At 47.1% G+C, this 16,584-nt stretch overlaps 1 pseudogene; it reads left to right on the top strand.

Moving 5' to 3' along the window:
- Positions 1–4: 4 nt before the first annotated feature.
- Positions 5–16,284, top strand: LOC112120735 (annotated as a pseudogene).
- Positions 16,285–16,584: the final 300 nt, after the last annotated feature.

The following is a 16,584-nucleotide window of genomic DNA, read 5'->3' as shown; positions in this document are numbered from 1 at the left end:
CAAGTGGTTTGTCGATCAGCTGGTTGGTACCCAGAGCCTGAGGTGCTTTGGAGAGATCTCAGTGGGAGACATTTACCATCACTCTCTGAAACAACATCCCGAGGAGAAAACAAACTGTTTGAAATAGAAACTGCTCTCATTGTAACAGAACATTCAAACCAAAACTTGTCCTGTTGGATCAGGAACACCGTTCTCAATCAAGAAAAGGAATCAGCAGTTTATATAGCAGGTCAGTCATCATCCAAACCCCACCCTGAACTCACCACGCACCACTAGAAACAGAACAAAACATAGGAAGAAAATAACTGAGACATCTGTGGTGGACATTTCATACTCCATATACAAACACAGAAGATGGGAGGCTGGTGTCTTTATGGGGTCACAGTTTAGGCAACTTGATCCCCTTAATTGTGAGTATTTGGTTTTGGATTTCATATAAATTTAATGTTGTCTGACTTTCCTGAAACTCTAGCATGCATGCACAGACACACACACACACCACACAAAAACTTGCAAATTTTTTAGAAGAAACTTTCACTTTCACTGACAGTGTGTGTTCCTGTAACATTAAATTGATCTTAATGATTTTTTTGACTGGTAAATTTTGTACTCTGGCTTGATTGTGATCTGTAGAGCCCTGCAAATCCACAGATAGCCGCTTTATATCTGCAGATATTCTCATCCACAGATGTGGATATACACGGATCATTTTCGAGGATCACAGATTGGATGCGGATACAAATTTTGTATCTACGCAGAGCACTAGTGATCTGTTCGCTTCACCAACTCAGCCTTCATTACTTTTGTGAAATGTGACCTAAGTCATGTGATGTTGTTTCTACCGACATTCAATGGGACTTGTGCCCCTTAAGTCACTTTGGTCCAGATCCACAAAATATGCACTGATTAACTAGTTAATCGATGCCACTTTCTTGTCTGAACACTCTTGTATAAGTTTCAGAGTGCCCTAAATAGATTTAGTTTCAGTCAATTCCTTATTGACTTCAACTAAATGAAGATAGGGCACTATGAAGCTGATTTATGATTTAAGGTTTTGTGCAGGTAATAGCTATGGGGATTCAAACATTAGAAATAGATAGCTGGGTTTGTGATGGGAGAACGGCATGGTGACTTGTCTGCATGGTAGGAAGGTTGCAGATCTCTCAAAACTATGTGTAGTGCTGTGGAGGAGCCGCTGGTCGTGGTACATGTGCATACCAATGACATAGAGAAGGACAGGAGAGAGGTCCTGGAGGCCAAATTTAGGCTCCTAGGTAAGAGATTGAAGACCAGGACCTCCATGGTAGCATTTTCTGAGATGCTTCTAGTTCCACGCGCAGGGCCAGTTAGATAGGCAGAACTGCAGAGTCTCAATGCGTGGATGAGACGATGGTATAGGGAGGAGCGGTTTAGATTTATTAGGAACTGGGGAAACTTTTGGGAAAGGGGGAGCCTATACAGGAAAGATGGGCTCCACCTAAACCAAAATGGAACCAGATTGCTGGCACTTAAAATTTAAAAGGTTGTAGAGCAGTTTTTAAACTAAAGGCTGGAGGAAAACTGACAGGTGCGGAGGAGCACATGGATCGGACAGAAACATCTCTTAGGGGAGGACTTATTAATGGAGATTTTCTGTGTCCTCGTAAGGAGGAGAGGATGGAAAATGATGAAATACAGGTAGGATCTGATCAGAAACAGTCAAATGAAAAAAAGTCTCATTCAATTACATCAAGAAATGGCAGACAGCTAAAAAATGACAAGTTTTAAAAGTGCTTATATACTGTGACAGACCCAGACCAGTGGGGTACAGGAGTCTGGTAGAGGGCAAATACACTGGTCACTGGATGAGTAGTTTTCTGTTCCCTGAGTGACCAGAGAAGGGGCTGCACTAGAGTAATCAGGAACCTGCTAGAATCGGTTAAGGCAGGCAGGCTAATTAGGAAACCTGGAGCCAATTAAGAAGAAGCTGCTAGAATCAATTAAGGCAGGCTAATCAGGGCACCTGGGTTTTAAAAGGAGCTCACTTCAGTTTGTGGTGCGAGTGTGAGGAGCTGGGAGCAAGAGGCGCAAGGAGCTGAGAGTGAGAGGGTGTGCTGCTGGAGGACTGAGGAGCACAAGCGTTATCAGACACCAGGAGGAAGGTCCTGTGGTGAGAATAAGGAAGGTGTTTGGAGGAGGTCATGGGGAAGTAGCCCAGGGAGTTGTAGCTGTCATGCAGCTGTTACAGGAGGCACTCTAGACAGCTGCAGTCCACAGGGCCCTGGGCTGGAACCCGGAGTAGAGGGCGGGCCCGGGTTCCCCCCAAACCTCCCAATTGACCTGGACTGTGAGTTCTTCCAGAGGGGAAGGTCTCTGGGCTGTTCCCCAACCCACATGGTGAATCTCTGAGGCAAGAAAATCTGCCAATAAGCGCAGAACCCACCAAGATAGAGGAGGAACTTTGTCACACTGGTGTCAGAAGTGGGATCTTGGGGTGCACAGCGCGGCAGAAAAAGGAGGGTGATTTAAAAACAAACAAACAAACAAAAAAGGGAGAGGGTTTATTTTTTTCACCACAACGGATGACGTAGTGCAGGCACTGATACAAGCTACGGCGGCCCAGCAGGAGGCTACCCGTGTCCAGGCAGCCACCCAACAGAAGGCAGTGCGGCTGCAGCAAGAGACTAATCGCCTGCTGATGGACCAGGCTGCTCAAGACCGAGCTATGTTGCGGGAACTGGTAAACCAGGTAAAGTCCCTTACAGAGCTGAATTGCGGCAATGATGGGACGCAGCTCATACGGGCCAGCCATTGGCTGCAGAAAATGACACGGGAGGATGATGTAGAGGCATACCTTCTCGCCTTTGAGAGGACAGCCCTACGGGAGGCCTGGCCTCGAGATCAGTGGTCTGGCATCCTTGCCCCATTCTTGTGTGGGGAGGCCCAGAAGGCCTACCATGATCTGCCTGAAGAGGCTGCGGCAGACTACCCCCAGCTGAAAGCAGAGATCCTGTCCAGATCTGGGGTAACGACAGCAGTGCGAGCCCAGCAGTATCACGGTTGGAAGTACCAGGAAGACAAAACCCCGTGGTCCCAATTGTATGACCTCATCCATCTCACACGAAAGTGGTTGCAAACAGAGTCCCGGAGTCCAGAAGAGATACTAGCGGTTCTGGTCATCGACCGATACATGAGGGGACTACCACCAGACCTTCGTGCCTGGGTAAGCCAGAACGAACCCTCCACCTATGATGAGGTTGTCGCCCTGGTAGAGAGGCGAAGGACAGCGAGGGAGCTGACCCGACCAGTTAAGGAAGAGGCACCCCGGGTTAAACTAGCAGCACCAAGCTCTAAAGTTCGGGTGACTGGGCCACCAGGAGGGCCCAGGTGGAAAAAGAGAGAGGCTGAAGGCCCATCAGAGGCCACAAAGAGTCGGAGCACTGAGGGAGAAGAGGATCGTGATGTTAGACTGCCCAAACCAAGAGACTGGGGAACGCCTAGGGCTCCATACAGATGTTATGCCTGCGGGGAGTGGGGACACATAGCTGCACAGTGTCCCAATGCTGAGGAACCTATGCAGTGTAACCTGGGGAACTGGGCAGATCCATGCTCCCTAATCCACCTTGTGGGGGTCTCACTAACCCCACATATGTATACCAGACCAGTGAAACTAAATGGGGTAGGGACCACGGCACTGGTTGATTCAGGGAGTGCTATCATGCCTATCTCAGGGAAGCTTGTGAAGCGTAGTCAGCTGCTGCAGGCTAAATGTACGGGGATAACATGTGTCCATGGGACAGTTAGTTACTACCCCACCATCCCAGTAAAAATTGAGATCCAAGGGAACACTACTGAGGTAGCAGCAGGTGTAGTCCCTAAACTCCCATACCCAGTGCTCATAGGGAGGGACTTCCCAGGGTTTGGAAACTTACTCCCAGTAGGGGGATTGGAGAAAGATGGGGACCCTAAAATTGGTGATGCATCCACAGCAGACTGTCAACCCCCAATCTTCTCTGAAATATCCCCAGATTTGTTCTCCACTACCAGACAGGGTAGAAAGACAAAAAGGGAAAGAAGGGCAGCTAAGGCCTTGGGAACCCGAATACTGACCCAAAGCCAGAGAGTCGCTCTTGTAGGTAAGCAGACCCGCACAGCTGGAAAGGAGGCCACGCAGGAGGGAGAAGCACCTGAGTCTGACCCCCACCCTAATGCTTCTGAACCAGTAGAGGCAACAGAGACTGGGCCCCTAGATCTTGGGCAGATTAGCCCCGGGAGAGGAAATTTTGGACGGGACCAGGCAGAGGACCCAAGGTATGACAACATTAGGAAGGAGGTGACTGAAATAGATGGGGTCCCCGTGGAAGGGAAAGTCCAGGGACCAGGACCCTACTTCATAATGAAGAAGGATCTCTTATACCGGGTTGCACCAGTACAGGGGCAGAAGGTACAGCAGATCCTAGTACCTCAAAAACACCAGAACGCCGTATTAAGTCTTGCTCATAGTCATCTTTTTGGGGGGCATTTGGGGGTAGAGAAGACCCTGACACGAGACCTACGACGGTTCTTCTGGCCCGGAGTACATGAAGAAGTGCGGAGGTACTGTGCCTCCTGCCCGGAGTGTCAGCTGCACCGTCCCCGTCCCCACTTGAGGGCACCTTTAGTACCCCTTCCCATCATAGAGGTCCCCTTCGAGCGAATAGCCATGGACCTAGTGGGACCCCTGGAGAAGACAGCTCGGGGCCACCAATACATACTTGTTGTTTTGGACTATGCTACTCGCTACCCAGAAGCCGTCCCCCTGCGGAACACGGCCTCTAAAACTATAGCCAAAGAGCTGGTGGGGATCTTTGCCCGAATGGGGCTACCGAAGGAGATATTAACCGACCAACGAACCCCATTTATGTCGAAGCTAATGAAGGACCTCTGTACGCTGCTCCATATACATACCCTGAGAACTTCGGTCTACCATCCGCAGACTGATGGGTTGGTAGAAAGGTTTAACCGAACCCTCAAGGCTATGATAAGGAAGGTGGTAAGTCGGGACAGGAAGGATTGGGACACCCTATTACCCTACCTTATGTTCGCTATCCGGGAGGTACCTCAGGCCTCAACTGGGTTTTCCCCCTTCGAGTTACTATACGGGCGTCACCCCCGTGGCATACTAGATATCGCCAAAGAGATCTGGGAAGAGGAACCCAATGAGGGGAGAAGTATAATAGAGCATGTAATGCAGATGCGAGACCGGATAGCCCGGGTTACCCCTATTGTACGGGAACATTTGGAGAAGGCACAGGAGGCCCAGCAAACCCATTACAATCGCCAGGCAAAAGTGTGACAGTTCCAACCAGGGGATCGGGTTATGGTGTTGGTACCCACGGCAGAAAGCAAGCTTCTGGCCCAATGGCAGGGGCCCTATGAGGTGGTTGAACCCGTGGGGGAAGTAACCTACAAGGTGCGGCAGCCAGGACGCAGAAAACAAGAACAGATTTATCACGTTAACCTTCTGAAACCCTGGCATGCACAAGAGGCATGCACAACAGTCCAAAAAGACCTAACCCAGGAAAACAAGCCTTCCAAACAGGTGAGAGTGTCTCCCGATTTAACACCAGACCAGAAGAATGAGGTGTCTGAGATGATCTTCCGGAACCAAGATGTGTTCTCGACAAAACCGGGTCGAACAACCGAGACATATCACCACATCGTCACGAACCCTGGGCCAGAGTAACAATGAGGCCCTATCGGGTGCCAGTGGCAAAAAGGGAGGAAATAAAAGCAGAAGTAAAAAAAATGTTGGAGTTGGGGATCATCGAGGAATCCCACAGTCAGTGGTCCAGCCCAATCGTACTGGTGCCCAAACCTGATGGCACCACAAAATTTTGCAATGACTTCCAGCGACTAAACGAAGTATCCCAGTTCGACGCGTACCCCATACCTCACATAGATGAGTTAGTGGACTGTCTGGGTAATGCCCAATACTTGACTACCCTAGACTTGACAAAGGGGTACTGGCAGATTCCCCTTGCAGAAGACGCAAAGGAAAAGACTGCGTTCTCTAAACCAGAGGGTCTTTTTCAATATACTGTCCTCCCTTTTGGACTACATGGGGCCCAGCTACCTTCCAGCGCCTCATGGACAAGCTATTACGCCCGCATAACAGTTATTCTGCTGCCTACTTGGATGATGTGGTCATTCATACCCCAGACTGGGAAACCCACCTGGAGAAGGTGGAGGCAATCCTCGATACCTTCAGGCGAGCTGGCCTTACAGCAAACCCTGCCAAGTGCGCTGTAGGGTTTACAGAGGCCAAATAGCTTGGCTACATTGTGGGAAAAGGTCTGGTAAAACCCCAAGTGAACAAATTAGAGGCCATCCAAAATTGGCCCCGACCAAGTCGCAAGAAACAAGTCCGGGCATTCCTAGGTGTGGTGGGGTATTACCGACGATTTATCCCCCACTTTTCCACAAGGGCAAGCCCCCGATAGACCTAGTGAAAGCCTGTGGACCTGATCTGGTGAGATGGTCAGACGCAGCAGAGGAAGCATTCACAGACCTACGGACTGCCCTCTGCAGTAACCCCCCGTACTGATAGCCCCTGATTTCACCAAGGAGTTTATCCTGCAGACGGATGCATCGGAAGTAGGGTTGGGGGCCATTCTATCACAGATGGTTGGGGAGGAGGAACACCCAATTCTATACCTGAGTTGGAAACTCCTTCTGAGGGAACAAAAATATGCAGTGGTGGAGAGAGAATGCCTCCCTGTAAAATGGGCCATGGAAACATTGCGCTACTACCTGCTCAGGCACAGATTTGTCCTCATGACCGACCATGCCCCTCTTCAATGGATGCAGCGGAACAAGGAGAAGAACACAAGGGTGACCAGATGGTTCTTATCCCTCCAACCTTTCCAGTTCCGTGTGCAACACAGAGCAGGGAGCCGTCATGGCAACGCCAATGGCTTGTCACATGTGCACTGTCTGGCGTCCCCAGCTGCCCAACCTCTTGGAGTTGAGCGGGGGGAGGGATATGTGACAGACCCAGACCAATGGGGTACAGGAGTCTGGTAGAGGGCAAATACACTGGTCACTGGATGAGTAGTTTTCTGTTCCCTGAGTGACCAGAGAAGGGGCTGCACTAGAGTAATCAGGCACCTGCTAGAACCAGTTAAGGCAGGCAGGCTAATTAGGACACCTGGAGCCAATTAAGAAGAAGCTGCTAGAATCAATTAAGGCAGGCTAATCAGGGCACTTGGGTTTTAAAAGGCGCTCACTTCAGTTTGTGGTGCGAGTGTGAGGAGCTGGGAGCAAGAGGTGCAAGGAGCTGAGAGTGAGAGGGTGTGCTGCTGGAGGACTGAGGAGCACAAGCGTTATCAGACACCAGGAGGAAGGTCCTGTGGTGAGAATAAGGAAGGTGTTTGGAGGAGGCCATGGGGAAGTAGCCCAGGGAGTTGTAGCTGTCATGCAGCTGTTACAGGAGGCACTCTAGACAGCTGCAGTCCACAGGGCCCTGGGCTGGAACCCGGAGTAGAGGGCGGGCCCGGGTTCCCCCCAAACCTCCCAATTGACCTGGACTGTGAGTTCTTCCAGAGGGGAAGGTCTCTGGGCTGTTCCCCAACCCACATGGTGAATCTCTGAGACAAGAAAATCCGCCAATAAGCGCAGAACCCACCAAGATAGAGAAGGAACTTTGTCACAATACCAGTGCTAGAAGTCTAAATAATAAGATGGGTGCTAGAATGCCTCACATTAAATGAGGATATTGATATAATAGGCTTTACAGAAACTTGGTGGAATGAGGATAATCAATGGGGTATAGTAATACCAGGGTACAAAATATATCGGAAGGACAGAACAGGTTGTGCTGGTGGGGGAGTGGCATTATATGTTAAAGAAAGCATAGAATCAAATGAAGTAAAAATCTTAAATGAACCAAAGTGTACCATAGAATCTCTATGGATAGTAATTCCATGCTCTAATAATAAGAATATAGCAGTAGGGATATATTACTGACCACCTGACCAGGACGGTGATAGTGACTGTGAAATGCTCAGGGAGATTAGAGAGGCTATTAAAATAAAAAACTCAATAATAATGGGGGGTTTCAACTATCCCCATATTGAGTGGGTACATGTCAGGACAAGATGCAGAGATAAAGTTTCTTGACACTTTACATGACTGCTTCTTGGAGCAGCTAGTCTTAGAACCCACAAAGAGGAGAGACAATTCTTGATTTAGTCCTAAGTGGAGCACAGGATATGATCCAAGAGGTGAATATAGCTGGACCGCTTGGTAATAGTGACCATAATATAATGAAATTTAACATCCTGGTGGTGGGGAAAACACCATAGCAGCCCGACACTGAAGCATTTAATTTCAGAAAGGGGAAACATAAAAAAATGAGGTTAGTTAATCAGAAATTAAAGGGTACAGCGCCAAAAGTGAAATCTCTACAAGCTTCATGAAAACTTTTTAAAGACACCATAATAGAGGCTCAACTTGAATGTATTCCCCAAATTAAAAAAACGTAGTAAGAGAACCAAAAAAGAGCCACCGTGGCTAAACAACAAAGTAAAAGAAGCAGCGAGAGGCAAAAAGGCATCCTTTAAATGTGGAAGTTAAATCCTAGTGAGGAAAATAGAAAGGAGCATAAACTCTGGCAAATGAAGTGTAAAAATATAATTAGGAAGGCCAAAAAGAATTTAAAGAACAGCTAGCCAAAGACTCAAAAAGTAATAGCAGAATTTTTTTTAAGTACATCAGAAGCAGGAAGCCTGCTAAACAACCAGTGGGGCCACTGGACAATTGAGGTGCTAAAGGAGAATTCAAGGATGATAAGGCCGTTGTGGAGAAACTAAATGAATCCTTTGCATCGCTCTTCATGGCTGAGGATGTGAGGGAGATTCCCAAACCTGAGCCATTCTTTTTAGGTGAAAAGTCTGAGGAACTGTTCCAGATTGAGGTGTCATTAGAGAAGGTTTTGGTATAGAATAATAAATTAAACAGTAATAAGTCACCAGGACCAGATGGTATTCATCCAAGAGATCTGAGGGAAATAAAATGTGAAATTGCAGAACTACTAACTGTAGTCCGTAACCTATCATTTAAATCCGCTTCTGTACCAGATGACTGGAGGATAGTTAATGTGATGCCAATTTTTAAAAAGGGCTCCAGAGGTGATCCTGACAATTACAGACCTGTAAGCCTGACTTCAGTACGGGGTAAGCCAGTTGAAACTGTAGTAAAGAACAGAATTTTCAGACAGATAGATGAACATAATTTGTTGAGGAAGAGTCAACATGGTTTTTGTAAAGGAAAACCATGTCTCGCCAATCTACTAGAATTCTTTGAGAGGGTCAACAAGCATGTGGCCAAAGGGGATACACTGGATATACTGTACTTAGATTTTTAGAAAGCCTTTGACAAGGTCCCTCACCAAAGGCTCTTAAGCAAAGTAAGCTGCCACAGGATAAGAGGGAAGGTGCTCTCATGGATTAGTAACTGGTTAAAAGATAGGAAACAAAGGGTAGGTATAAATGGTCAGTTTTCAGAATGGAGAGAGGTAAATAGTGGTGTCCCACAGGGGTCTGTACTGGGATCAGTCCTATTCAACGTATATAAATGATCTTGGAAAAGGGGTAAAAAGTGAGGTGGCAAAATTTGCAAATGATACAAAACTACTCAAGATAGTTAAATCCCAAGCAGACTGCATAGAGCTACAAAAGGATCTCTCAAAACTGGGTGACTGGGCAACAAAATGGCAGATGAAATTTAATGTTGATAAATGCAAAGTAATGCACCTTAGAAAACATAATCCCAACTATACATATAAAATGATGGGGTATAAATGAGCTGTTACCACTCAAGAAAGAGATCTTGGAGTCATTATGGATAGTTCTCTGGAAACATCCACTCAATCTGTAGCAGAAGTCAAAAAAACTGAATGTTGGGAATCATTAAGAAAGGAATAGATAATAAGATGAAAATATCACATTGCCTCTATATGAATCCATGGTACGCCCACATCTTGAATTCTGCATGCAGATTTGGTCACCCATGTTAAAAAAGATATATTGGAATTGGAAAAGGTTCAGAAAAGGGCAACAAAAATAATTAGGGATATGGAAAGGCTTCCGTATGAGGAGAGATTCATAAAATTGGGGCTTTTCAACTTAGAAAAGAGATGACTAAGTGGAAATATGATTGAAGTCTATAAAATCCATGACTGGTGTAGAGAAAGTAGATAAGGAAGTGCTATTTACTCCTTCTCATAACACAAGAACTAGCAGTCACCAAATGAAATTAATAGGCAGCAGGTTTAAGACAAATAAAAATAAGTATTTCTTCACACAACGCACAGTCAACCTGTGGAACTCCTTGCCATAGGATGTAGTGAAGGCCAAGACTTTAACAGGGTAAAAATAGAACTAGATACATTCATGGAGGATAGGCCCATCAATTACTATTAGCCAAGATGGGCAGGGATGGTGTCCCTAGCTTCTGTTTGTCAGAAGCTGAGACTGAGCCACAGGGAATGGATCACTTGATGATTACCTGTTCTGTTCATTCCCTCTGGGGCATCTGGCACTAGCCACTGTCGGAAGACAGGATACTGGGCTAGATGGACCTTTGGTCTGACCCAGTATTGCCATTCTTATGGTCTTATGTTCTTATGCGTCAATTTATTTAAATTGGTGCAACCCTCATATGTTGTCAACTCTTGAACCAATTTAAGAATGACCACATAAGAGGGTTGTCCCAGGTTCACTCAATCAGAGCACAAACCATGTGCAGAGAAGGCCTTAGGCACATTTGAAAATTCCATCCTGATTAAGTAACTGAATCACTGTGAACACAAGAACAGCAAAAGATGATTCATTAATTTGCTGCACAAATGTTTGGAGGAATTGTGATTATGATTTCTCCCAATATTAGGGGGTAACCGTGGATTTTTCAAAAATATGCTAATTAATCTGGCAATTTCTGAATGTTGTTTACTGCTAAGGGCCAAATGCTTTTCTCACATAACCCTAGTGGAGTCTTGGTTTTATGAGTAGAGAATTTGCCCCTGAAGTCTGTGCCCTCTGAATAGCAATGAATCAAATCAGGATAAATCAGTATTAAAGCTGTTTTGATTGGAGCCATTTTTAAAATCAGTTTCTGGTTTTTTCTGTAGTGTAGACATGGCCATTCTTTCACTCTTGTCTAGCACAAATCCTGCTGGGCGCTATTTATGTATTTGTATGAAAATCTGCTTTTAGTCACCACTTCCAAACTAAGGCAAGCCCTGGGTGTTTTGTTTTTCAGATTCCTTTTTCCCAAGGGTGAATCCCTGGATGGTAGCTCTGAGTGTGATCCTGCTGCTTTTGTTTGGTTTCATTGGCCTCACTGTTTATCTGTTTAAAATGAAAGGTAAATATCAGAGGGAGAAATATACTGTAAATAAAGTTTTTTTCCCCTAACAAATAAATAAAGGCAATTTAGGGATTTAACATGAAAAGAACATGTGATCTGCTGATCTGGTTTTAAATAAAGAAGAATGCATGTGAATTTATTGATAAAGGGTGAGGGCAGAGGTGCGAGGGAGAGAATAGAAAGGAGAAGAGTCTCAGTAAAATAGAACTGAACCAGAGAATTGGATAATAGCAGATACTTCTCTGTTCCACTTGGTCCTCCATCTCCCTCTCTTCCCAGTTCTCAGGGGGTTATCGCTGTCTGTCTCTGGTCCCAGTAGAAACAAGGTTCTGCAAAGCCTAGCGTCTCCTATTTGTACTTGAAAAATCTCTTTTTTGCTAATAAAGTGTAGAGAACCTGGACACTATAGTGATGGGCCCTATAGAAATGCCCCTGTGGTAAATCAGTAAATAAACACATTTGTTCCTCAGAAAGAAAAAAAAATCATATCAAATGTCACATAACTCAAATACAGCTGTCCATGCCCTGATGAACTTCATCCATAAAGAATATCTGCCCAATTTCCAAATAAATTTGACATGTCCCTGAGTCCCTCCATACCCCTAATAAATTGTGTACCTCTTTTAACACTGTTTCATGAAGCAAGGAGCGAGAATAATTTATATTTATTTCTGTATTTTAAGGGAAACTTACTGAAGAAGTTGGTAAATTTCAATTTTCCTTTTTCCACAAATATACATTTTTACTACGGCTATACAGTTGCATATGGGCTTGTTGGTTTCTCTGATTTATTTTTATTTCTCTGTGTTTGACAGGGGTGGGGGGTTATGTGTGTGTAATAGGCTGGACCATTATAGGCCCATTTGGATGTTTCCAGAGACCACTTCCCTTTAAAAGTCCATCCAGTTAGGGGCTTAGGTCAGCATAAGTTGTGTCTCAGGGGTGGAAATTTTCAGTGTAGACCACCCCTTGGTCTCAGAGGTTTTCTGAGAAGAAAATTGCTGTACACAATTGGATCCTCATATAGGAGTGTAATTGCGTCATCAGTGGGTTAGGTGGCCTAGTGGTGAGCACACTTAGTGATCCCTCCCAGTGGGCAGGTCTTGCAGTCCTGGCCAATTTTTAATCAGAGGGGCAAGGAGGTGGGCAGTGGTAGGGAAGCCTGGGACCACCCACTCTACTGGGCTCTGACCCAGTACCCTAGGAGGGTCATCATTGTCTGGTCCCCAAAGTTGTCCTCAGAGTCGCCCTGCCTGGGTCAGTTATGACCAGCTGTTTTTCTCAAGAACAGGTTAGACAAAGACCAGTCAGAGGTGGTCCAGATAATACCTAGTCCTACCACGAGTGTAGGAGATTAGACTTCCAGTCCTATGATTCTAATAGAATCACAGACTTAGAAGGGACGAACAGATCATCTAGTCTGACCTCCTTAAGAGGAAACTGAATAGAAATAGTTTTTTAGCCTAAGTTTCTGTTTAATGTTTAGGCAAACTAGATATAGAAATTGGTAAATGTCATTATCCTTCCTCAGACAAGAATTTTTTGTACCGAATGGGATCCTCATGTGGGAGCTGGTGTAATTTTTATGGAGTTTGCTTTTAAATTTAACGTTTACAATTTTGTTGCAATATGAAACCTCTTTTTGTATGTTTGTTTTCTTGCTTTTTATTAATTATTCTTTTTTGGGGAGGGAGGTTAGTGTAATTGTATAAAATGTGTGGAAGCATTAAATTGGGTAGATTTCACACCAAAAGCTAATTTGAAAAACTGGTAAGCAGTAGAGTCATGGCGTCACAGAGTTTAAGATCAGAAGGGACTGACATCCTGAAGAGGAGGTTGATTTCTCTCAGCCTTCACTGTCATATTGATGATAAAGAGACATAAAAAATAAGAAAAGGGAAACGCCTAACAAAAATATATCTTTATTTATCTTTAATTTTTAGGCAAACGAGATAACGAGATAAGTAAGTGTCATTATCCTTCCTCTGAAAAGAAACTTTTTGTACTCAGTTGGAGTTTCATGTGGGAGTTTAGTTGTGGTTGAGTTGTTTGCCTTTAAATTTAATTTTTAAAATTGTTGCAATGACAAATTATTTTTGTTTCCTTTTTTATTATTCTCATTCTTTTGCGGGGTGTGGGTGGTTGTTTTTTAATGTAACTTTATAAAGTGTGGAGATAGACTAAACTGGATGAATTTCACACCAAAAGCTAATTTGAAAATTTGATAAGCAATACAGTAGCAGAGTAGGTAGTGGCCAAGAAAATATGGCCCAGGACGAATTGTGGGAAGGCACTGGTGGACTAGCCCCTGAGATGATTATCTTCCCTCCACACTGCAAAGTGGCCATGTAACCAACCTGAATTAAAGTGGTACCTGGGCTACAGCCTATACGCAAAGTCTTGCCAACTAACCTGGGTGTAAAGCACCACCAAACTTGAGTCAGAGGTTTTGTATTTGTGCAATAATTAGGTTGGGAACAGCCAGATAAGACCCTGGGCTAACTGCAGTGAAGATCCACCCTGGGAGAGACAGCCAGTAGAGGTTCTGATGAACTTATAACATTCTTTTTCCCTTGGTGTATTAGTTTGTACAATATTGAATCATGCAATACCTGTTCAGATCTGCTCTCATCTCTAATTATGTGGCTGGTTTTAGGGTGGAGAAGATCTGTGGCACCTATAGAAGAAGGTAATTAAAGATCATATTTTATCAATGTCCAAATATCCATTGCCATGGGGCAATGTACCTCCTTTTTCTTGAATGTGGGAGTGGGTGTTATAGTTCAGGGCAGACCTCCCCAGCACCCTGAATTTCATGGTGCATCACAAGGTGAGACGGGGTTTGTGCCTATGTCCTACCACAGCATAATGAATCTATATCATACATCATATTGCATCTATTCTTCCTGCCCCTCCACCGCCCACATGTGCACTGCACCCTGCAGAGGTCTGTGATAGCAGCTCCCACTCATTGTACAGGTCCAGTGGGACATGCACCTCCACAACCACTTCTCCAGAGGGAGTTTATTTTATCTCCCTGCGCTGATGGCCGACCTCCAGTGTCTCTCTGTTTCTTCTTTCATCTTTTCCCCTCTGAAGAAAGCCAGTAGCTCTGCAGTGACCCCACACTGACGGGGTGAGCAGGGACTGTGTCTGTGGGCGATCCTTGCTCCAGTCTCAAGCAGAGGAACAGAGCCTTGATCACAGACAGGGGCTCTCCTGGCTCCATTATACATATCTGGGGAGCTCCTGTGATCAGAGTTGTGAGGTTGTCTCATTTTCCTTTTCTTCATCCACCACGATCCCAGCATGCTCCTGTCTCTGATAAACAGGACGTCACTTTAGTCTCCCCATCACTAGCATGACCCTCTCCCTCTTTCCACCAGCCACCTATTCTGTACCTCCTCCCCAGTGGCGGAAAAGCCACTGGGCCAATGGGGCCTGTGCCCAGGGGCCATGGCCAATTGGGGGCCCCCAGAGAAATGGGCCCCAACCCGCGCTGCCTACCCAGTGCTCCTGCCCAGAGAGTGGAGTCAGGGCTTGGGGGCTTGCCCCACTCCATCCGCCCAGCACCCCAGCCAGGGAAGGAGATCGGGGTGTGGGAGCTTGCCCTTCTCTCCAGCTGGAGCACCAGCTGGGTACAGCAGGGCATGCCCCCACACCCCGGCCCCATTTCCCCAGCAGGAGCGTGGGGGTGTGTGTGTTCTGCAGGGAGAAGGGGTAGGGAGGGGCCTCACTTGCTGTGGCCCACGGCCCCACAAAACCCTAATCCGCTCCTGCTTCCCCCACACTCATAGCTTCTGTCTCATTCCATCATGACCCCCCCACACACTTGTCCTAACCCCTCCCTTCCCCAGGCTAATGTACTTTTGTGCTGCAACTGCTGCTGAGCAGTGACATTCTGGGCACGTTCAATGCTGGTACCGTGGCCTGTTGCTTTCTGAGCTGTGACATTTCAGAGCAGGCCAGGTGTGGTGGGGAGGCCCCATAGCAAAGTCCAGCACAGGGGCAGCTGGGACACAGTGAGATTGAAGGTGGGGTGGGGGGAAGCTCTGTCAATGTTCACTAAGTTGTACCATCTGCTGGGGCTGTCCGAGTCTCTAGTCCCCTCCCTGGGGAGAGGTGGGGGCAGGAGGGGAAAGATTCTTAGTCTCAGGCCTGGCCCAGCTGATACTTTCACCCCGTCACTGGCCCATCTCTGCCAGGGGAGTCACTCTCCCCAGCTCTGTGCTGAGATCTCTGAGCTGACGGGTAAATCCTGGAGGAAGGAGATTCCCTGATTCACTCTCCAGCTGGGGCAGATCCTGTCACTGACACCATCAAACCCTCCCCCAGGGCCGAGCTCTGCCCCTAACGCTCTGATTCTCTCTCTCTCCAGTGAATGTGACTCTGGATCCAGACACAGCTTATCCCCGACTTGTCATGTCTGAGGATTGGAAATGTGTGAGATGGGGAGACACACGGCAGGATCTGCCCAACAACCCTGAGAGATTTGACACTTGGCCCTGTGTGCTGGGCTGTGAGGGATTCACCTCGGGGAGACATTGCTGGGAGGTGGAGGTGGTTGCTGGGCGATGCTGGGCTGTGGGGGTGGCCAGAGAGTCTGTGGGGAGGAAGGGAGGGATCAGCCTCAGCCCTGAGGGGGGGATCTGGGCTGTGCGGGGGTGGTGGGGTCAGTTCCAGGCTCTCACCTCCCCTGTGACCCCCCTGTCCCTGAGCCGGGTCCCCAGCAGGATCCGGGTTTGTCTGGACTGTGACCGGGGGCAGGTGACATTTATCGATGTTGGTGACGAGACCCCGATCTTCACTTTCCCACCGGGCTCCATCCCTGGGGAGAGAATCCGACCCTGGCTCTGGGTGGGGGTGGGGGGATCCCAGCTCAGACTGTGTCCCTGAGACACACAGCAGAGAGGGGAACCAGAAATCAGCCTCTCTAGCCTCACACACCCCAGTCTCTATGACCTTGGAGGACTCCCAGCTACCCAGCCCCTGGCTCCTCATCTCTGTGATCCCTGGGAGCTCCTCCCCTTCCCTGCAGCCCCAGAGATGGGAGGGGGAAGAACCCCTGGGGCTTCAGGAGAGGCAGAGGGGCAGAGGTGGGGGCTTGGCAGGGGGCAAAACTAACACCCGGCTGGGGACAGGCAGAGGTGGGGGTGGCAGGGACACAACGTGAATCAATCAGGGTTTGGGGGGTTG

This window comes from Terrapene carolina, unplaced genomic scaffold (genome assembly GCF_002925995.2).
Source record: "Terrapene carolina triunguis isolate 2854851 unplaced genomic scaffold, T_m_triunguis-2.0 Scaffold28446, whole genome shotgun sequence".
NCBI classification, from domain to species: domain Eukaryota; kingdom Metazoa; phylum Chordata; order Testudines; family Emydidae; genus Terrapene; species Terrapene triunguis.
This window is presented reverse-complemented; position numbering and strand designations above follow the sequence as displayed.